Source organism: Simochromis diagramma, unplaced genomic scaffold, assembly GCF_900408965.1.
Source record: "Simochromis diagramma unplaced genomic scaffold, fSimDia1.1 OVJJ01000802.1, whole genome shotgun sequence".
Taxonomy (NCBI): domain Eukaryota; kingdom Metazoa; phylum Chordata; class Actinopteri; order Cichliformes; family Cichlidae; genus Simochromis; species Simochromis diagramma.
Window position 1 is genome coordinate 7,743,558 of NW_024387492.1, and position 8,622 is coordinate 7,752,179.

The window sequence follows — 8,622 nt, forward strand, 5'->3', positions numbered from 1 at the left end:
CATGTTTCTACTTGTCTACTTCTTTTCTACTTCCCTTCTACTTCTAGTTTTCATTTTACTTGACATGCAAAATGCATTTGTATGTTTCATTACAGCCACATTTCACCATTTGCATAGTCTTTTCTCTTGAAACACTGCTCTTTATTAGATAGATACTATATTAACTGTTAGCTTCTCTTAGCATGGTAAAAGTCTTCTGTAACCTAGACTTATTTACACTTATATTTTTTCCAATGACAGCTTGAATCACAACTTCCTTTTTAAGTAAATTTTTATGCAATAGGCAGTTGACTGAAAGACCTTTGTTTTCAGAGTTTTTTACAGAACCAGACAGCAGCAAGATCCATTCCCAAGTGTCTCCAAAGCACAAGAAGGTGTTAACATTTATGCAGATGATACAGCAACTGCAACGTCACTGATTACTTATGGCCCCAGTCACACAGGCCTGGAGACTGGTTGTCGTGAGGGAAACGTGTACCAGTTAGCGAGCGGTTACTGACTAAAAACAGATCAGTGAACCCCAAGCAACGACCAGTCTTGAGGGAAAAGCGTGTATTGTGGTAGATGCTGGAGATTGCTGGCAGTCACTGGCTATGACTTATATGTTGCTACACGCAAAACATCCTTATGACCCTATTGTTTGCTAGCAGGTTTCCATGGTCATCTACAGTCTGTGTGAAAGATGCTGACTTGTCTGCAAACACTCACTAAATGCTTGCCTGGCAGAAGTGAAACTGTGGTAAAAACGCAACGCAAACTTGAAAGCAACCATTCGCCTACCCTAACTGGTTGGTTTGCCATCAGGATCTAACAGCACACTACTGCACAGAGATTACCACACAGAGGCACAATAAGCTACATTTTAGTAAAAGGAGTTTAGTAAACTGCATAAAGGATGTGGCTGCTCCAGTTTCAAAGTAACTATAAAAAGAGAATGACCGTGTAAAGAAAGCTTTGACGTCATGCATCATATCTTGCTTGGTGTCAGATCTCTCCATCACTGTCATAAGTGTGTCTCAGTTAAGCTGAGAGAAAAATTAACATAAAAGTCTAAATAAAGAACGTAGTTAGCATAAGGACTGAAAACAGCTAGCCTGCCCAATATTAAATAAAACTCCAACATCAAATATAAACTATTTCATTTTATTTTTAGAAATATTAAAGTCTGAGAAGTCTTTCCCTATTGGTAGTGGTATTGTCTACAAGATGTTATCTCCCTAAACCAGGCAGGAGGGTCCTTCCATATTTTTGATGCCCATTTATATTTGTACATGTGCATCTGTGCGTGTCCATGTCATTATGCATTATGTGCTGAGATCTGAGAGTTCTGTCACGGAACCGTGGGGGCATATGAGAGCATCATGGTGCCCAATGTGCTCCCCTTCAATGCCTTATAGTGTGGCAGTAGTTTAGTAGGACACGCCTGCATGCTGTCTGACTCTGTAAAGGGCTCATCAGGGTATGACATTATTGCTCAATGTGCGCACGAGTAGCCTTTCTCTGCAGCACGTCTAGCCCCATATGGACTGGCCCACTGGCCTACTGTACACTGTTGCTAGGTAGAAATTGTTCATTGATATAAGAGACAGATTTAAAGCTGCTGTTTAAAAGGGATCTGCAAGAGTCTACACATGGATCATTGCAATGATCTTGTATCTTGGGGGGAACATGTCAGCATGGCTTCACTCGGCTTGTATATTTTGTTTCTGAAGGAAAGTCAGGTGGAAGAATAGAGGCCAGAGAGACACATTTAATGAATGTTACAACAGCTTTATTTTGTGGCAAAGAGCGTGACAATGAAGGTCTTTTGAATCATTAAAACATATTTCTAAGCAGCCACTCTGGATTTCACTGCAAGAACAAGAATTGCACATGCATTGCTGGTGCTGCTGCACGTGTGTGTGTGCCTTTAATTCCATGACCCACTTTTCACAGCTGGGGCTGGCTGGCAGAGAGTGCTAGTGCACGCTGCCTTGAATAATTGGGACTGCAAGGTGAATGTGAGGAGAATAGTTAAAGACAGGAGCTCCCTCCCTGCCAGTCAGCCTGCCCGGTTCAGTCAACTGGCTGCACACCAGCAAATCTCACAGCAGCACGGTGCTCACAAGTTGCTGTTGGTCACGGCGTTTTACGATATTAACGCTGATGTGAAAGGAAGACAGCTGTTTGACACAAACAGGGAAATTGTATGGATGTATGAAATTAAACGACACCAGCAGGAGGATGTGTCATTTCGGCGAGCTGTTGCCAGATTGTGTTTTCTGAGGAGTGCATTTCAAGTCGTACAACAGAATACAGTGCAGTATATCTCCTGCTGTAAAGACCCTCCTGTAGTCTTCCCATCCCCCTCTTCCCATTTGCCATTCTCTCTGTTGATCATATAATTTCCTCTACCTTTCTTTCTTCTTCACTACGTCCCCCCTCCCCTTTCTTCTCTGTGGATTCGGTAGTCTTTCATGCAAACATTTCACAAAGAAAAGAAGGGGAAAATATTACGAATATAAAAAGATAGATATCTCTGGGTGCAGTGGAGCAAGAGATGGGAGATGGAGTGACACAATTCTCCACAGCTTGAAGATAGATCCCATCGTGTACCCACTGCTGTGGAACCTAACAGCACCATCAGAGAAATGCTGGTGCAGGGAGTAACGCCGCTGTAGCCTGTTCATTCATTCACATGACAGGCAATTCAGTCATACAGCATCATTTATTCCACCGAATGGGAGTACGAAAATGGGGGTTGATTTTTTCTTCTGTTGCCCTCATGACTCTCTGTCATCCTTTGCACACTAGACCAGCATTCTGTGCAAAGAGGGCACAGCATGCAGGTTTCTCTTGTTGTCATCACCGTGATTAACTGATGCACAGTAACCCTGTTAAAAAGAAGAAATGCATGAAGAGGCTTAGATAGTGATGTCTCAATCTGAGTAACTTTTGGATGCTTACTGAATATTTTATTCTTCTTCAACAGTAAGTACAACCAAATCTCTGAGAACAACCTCCTTTCTGCACTTTATAAATACTATATGACACACATGCATGTGTTCCACTTACACAGTCTGCACATGTGTGCGTGGTAAATCCTGCAATGCATGTTATGGGAAAACTCTTTAATTTCGCTACACCACGTCCATTCGACTTTCCACTCCAATAAAAAGTTACAACTCTTGTTGTTTAAGCATAAAAAATGTGAGTGTGCACAAACGCACACAGACTTTGTTTGAAATATTAATTTTGTGCATTGTGACTGCTATTTCTACTACTATGGCTCAAGGCAAATACAGAGAGCTGATTTGGCTGAATGAGTATGACCTGCTGTTGTACATGTGCACCAGTTTTACTAAGAATAGGTTCAAAATACATTAGCTGGTATAGATGAGATTAGTATAAAGAAAAAATAGTATCCACTGTATGTTAGGGAATGGCAGGAGAGTCACCATCCATTTTCTAACTGCTAAATGAAGATGCATCTTTGGTTGGAGGAAGCTGGAGTACCGAAAGGAAAACCCCCCAAGTGTAGCCAGCAAGAGGTTCAAACTCAAAACCATGCATCAATGCAACAGTGCTAATAACTACACCACTGTAATGCTTACACAATATTTTTTAGAAGAAATACCAATGCAACAGTCTGAAATACTTAAAACAGTACTGAAAAGTAGTTAAAATTCAATATATGCACAGAAGCATTATCAGTCAGACGTACTTAATGGATGAAGTTGAAGTTCTTGCAACCTTCCCATGCCTTATTTCTTGCTTTACACTTCCCACTTTGGCCTACAGGTCAAATGAGAAATTCATACAGCGTTTTGTTGGTTTGCCTTCTCGATCACATTTTTTCAGATTACACGCAAGAGCAGTTTTGTTGTGATTCAGTATTTTGCCCAAGTATATTTAAAAAAAATAAACACAGTTTCCAAAGTGGCCAATTTGTATATCTGAGTATATTTTACATTTAAGGTTTATGGCTGTGTTAAACATGCAATATCTAAATATATCTAACATAGAAAAATTGGTGTTAACTGTAACGAATGCTTTTGCGGGAAAGACATTTAAAAATAATCACCAGCCACTTTATTATATTCATCTTTTCGACTGCTCATTAACCCAAATATCTGATCAGCCCATCACATGGCAGCAACCAAATGCATTTAGATATGTTGACATGATCAATATGACCTGCTGAAGTTCAAATCAAGCTGTCAGAATGAGAAAGAAAAGTGATTTAAGAGACTTTCAATACGGCATGGTTGGTGATGCCAGAGAGGCTGGTCTGGGTATTTCAGAAACTGTTAATCTTTTGGGATTTTCCCACACATCCGTCTCAGAGAAAGGTCCAAAAAAGAGAAAACATCCAGTGAGCAGACGTTCTGAAGAAGCGGAAGTTGTGCCAGAGGTCAGAGTAACTGACCAGACTGCTTGGAGCTGATAGGAAGGCAACAGCAGCTCAAATAAGCACTCGTTACAACCAAAGCATTCAGAAGAACATCTCTAACACTTCATTACAAGCAGAAATAGTTGCGTTAAAAATACTCTGATAAAACTTAAAATACTGAGTCAACACCTTTACTTGAGTAAAAAAAAGTACAGGATTTGAAATGTACTCATAGTATCAACGTAAAAAGTAGCTATTTGGACTATGTTTCTATGATGTAACTTAGCTAACTGAACATCACTGTCAATAAAATAATATTGAGAGTATACTTAATATAATTAACTGTAACTCTGAATGAATGTACATGACTTGACGTCGAACACAAGCAGAGAAACAGGGAATAAAACAATTAAAAAAAAACACTCTGTTTGAGCTGTCTTATGAGTTATCGTTCCCTCCATTCAGGTTCAAATTAGTTTGATGTCTGTTATGTGAAATAACGCCTCTTGAATTCATTAAACCTAAAAAAAAAAAATGAGCCTGTTTTGAAAATGAATGATGATTCTCAGTTTCTGCTGCAGCATGCATACCGGTACTCAAATGACCTCCACAGTCACAGATATCGATTCACATCATGAATGTGCAGCTAACAAATCTGCAACAACTGTGTGATGCTATCAGGTCAATATGAACCAAAATCTGTGAGGAATGTGTCCACCACCATGTTGAATCTGTGCTATGAAGAATTAAGGCAGTTCTGGAGCTAAAAGGAAGTCAAACTTGTTACTTGCAATGACATTGTAAGTCTATACTCCTCTGTAGAATGATGAGAGTGAAAATGTTATTGTGCATTAATAATAACTTAGCAGACAGACTCTCATGATGTCTGACATAATTATGGAGATCATTTATGCTCATTTGTGCATCTTCTGCAATTCATAAGAACATATACCGCTAGATATTATCATCGTGGAGGAGTATTATGAATATTTAATGATAAACACTGCTGTTATAAACACAGTATAGACAATACTTCTGCGACTACCCAGGGGATTAACTCAAGGATTTAGATTTAATAGCACTATTTAGAAGCCATATGTCTGCTGGCCTGTTTGTGCATGAACTACTTGTTTTTTTAGGCTTGTTTTCTTTGTTGTGATTGGCCCTTTCATTCAGAGGGCTGGGATTGGTCAGCTGTAAAAGTTCTCATAAACATATGAGAACACAGCCCCTCCCACCCCCCACCCACCCCGTGAACGTGTGTGTGTGTGCGCGCACACTCAGGCAGGCCAAGTCTATTTAGACAACATGGGGGGAATCCTGGTGGGTGATCTGTCTATCCACAGGAGGGAGGACAGATCATTCTTCATGATACCATCTGTTTCTAGTGAATTATGTAGAGATAGAGACACATAAAGAGGTTATTTTCATTAAGCAAACCAGGTAGAATACATGCTTAGTGCATCATTACAAGTGCACAAATAACAGCAATAGCATTTAATCTGAAAGAGCAATATTAGGAAAAACAATCAAAGTAAAATATTTAATCAAAGGGAAAAAAAATAAGATTGACCCACATTTCCTCATAATTCAGACAGTGGCCAACAAACAACAGTATAGTTGTCCCACGGCAAGTTAAAGCAGCAGAGCTACTTAAACCTGTTTAAACTTGTTTGGCAAGTGTCATAAATAGTTTATTACTATATAGAGATGGTCCTGTCTCTCTGCCCACTTCTACAAAAGTAATGAGAATAAAGTGACTGAAGAAAAAGCAGCGCCAGACACAAAGAAGCAGATGGTGACTTAAAAGTCACAAGAGCCAAAAGTGAAAAAAAAAAACAAGTCAAAGGTAACACTGATATCTGAGTAGAAGTAATTAATGGTTAATCATGTGCTTTCATGTCAGTTATAAAACTCCAGCAATGTCAAAGTATATTCCAAGAAAACATCAATTACACTGCTACAGTAATGTGCTTTGTTGCAAAGCACATTAACTTCACTATCCTCTACAAAGATCTGCAAAAGGCATGAGTTAAAAATCTAGGAGTGCAAGGAGTGCACACACACGCACACACACACAGACATAGACACACACACTAATTTGTGCACCTGTAAAGGCTTCCCATGGCATACATGCCATGGTTCTGCCATGGTAAATATCTTACATTGTTACCATCTGGGTAACACGTTTTGAAAATATTATAGTAGAAACCAATAAAACATTATTAAATAGTGTCATTTGCTAAGGTTTGAGAAGTTTATACATTTAAAGATGCAAAACCTGTATGCATGTCGTGGTCCTAATATCGGTTGGCTTTGTTGATCTCGTTTGTGTTTTGAGTGTAACAGCCCTCTCCCTTGGCCAGTTCCCGCTGTGTTTTTCCCCATGTGTCCCTGTGAGCTGTCTTGCAAGTTCCTGGTAGGCGGGGTTAATCAGTGCAACTGAAAGCACCTGACCAGTCTCCTTGAAGCATTTAAGAGCTGACTGTTTCAGCTCTTCTCCATTCAGGGAGACAATTCATTGTGTTATTTGTTTGGTTAGCTTTGGCCTGATTGTTTTAGATTTTATTCTATACAACATCAGGCATTCTTAGCATTCAATAACCCATCCAGATACTGATACACCAAGAACACTGATTAGCAAACCTCATGGAGTACTACAGTTTTCTACTTTATTTGGTTAATAATTTTGTACGTTTTGGTCCAAGTGGTGTCTCTTTTATTATTTGTCATGATCCTCAGGCTGGACTCTGACACTAAGTTCTTCATTTCCTCATGCCAACTGTATTGCCCTGTCTCAGTTTTCAGGGGTTTTTTTTGGCTACTTCCTGTTATTAATGTTAAAGTCCTTATTTCCCATGGAAGTGCATCAGTGCCTATGGAATTGGCAACTTGCACATCTGAAAGGGCGCTATGAAAGCTGCAAAGTATATGCAGGTCCAGACGATGTCTTTTTCAGGGAAGGCTTTGCATATAAGGACAGTAGAAGAGTCTGGCTGCTAAAATTACTTGCCTGCAATCATAAAATGAAAATAGTGCATTTTCTCAGTTTAAATAGTTAATGTGTTGTCTATGTTCTGTTGTAAATAAAATATGGATTTGTGAGATATTCAGTTTACTGCATTCTGTTTTTATTTACATTTTTAAAAAGTTCGTTAAGGTTTGTAAGAGCCTTTCCTGGGACAAAGACTGCTTTCTATAAACATTGTATAAGTCGATTCTCACTTAAGTAAAGAAATGTTTATACATTATGTATTATCTGTGTTAAACAGGTAAATACATGCCACATAAAGTAGTTGTTTCAAGCACAACCAAGGAGCTATATGACATCATAGCCCCTCTCTGTGATAATGGATTTCCTGTCTGACACTTTACAACCAACAGGTTTCAAACAATAACCTTTGAAAAAAAAAAATCACAGCGGTGCTACAAACAAGAAAATAATTATGGGAGCTGTGTGAAAATTCACAGCTAAGCTATGAGTGTCCATTGCTAATCTGTTAAGTGTTTTGTAGGTTGTGATGTGTTACTATCCTCAACACAGGCGCATTTCTCTGCCAACTGGTTTGAAATAAACTTGTGCAGCTTTTGCATTGTTTACCTCATAACATCCCAGATTCTCAGCACTTCGTAGAAGTGCAACACTGACTTCACCTGTACTCAGAACTGCAGTTACCAGTACCTCATTATTTAGTGACTCATTCGGTTGTAAATACAAATGGAAAAGTAGCACAGTGTTGTGGCATGATGACTAATTCAAAGGAGCTTGGGTTAAGTGAAGTTGTCCTTGTCAAAGGACCATCAAAAAACATATATCGTCACTATAAGTCAAACCGTTCTGTCAAATGTTGAACATTCAAGGTCCGTGTAAGGACTTGTGTGTGCTAGTTTCACTGGGTTACACAATTTTAATTAGGCAAAGTCAATTTTGAAACGTAAACAAAAGCAGTAGATGACGTGTTTTTCAGATTTTATGTTGACTGTCGCTTATGTGGCAGAAAATAAAGAAATATCAAAAACCATGGGTCTTTATGGGTCTTCTGTTTGTTCTGGATTGTTGATTCTTCCGCTTAAATCAAACTTATTAATCAAGAAAGTGATCTGACTCCCACCCTGATGTTACTGGCTCTATATCCACACACAAACGCACAGGACGACAAATGAATCAAAATGGCAGGCAAAAGCTTGTCCTCTGCATTAATCGGTTCCTCGATCTACTTATTTCCCAGCAGCCACCCTTAGCTGATTAC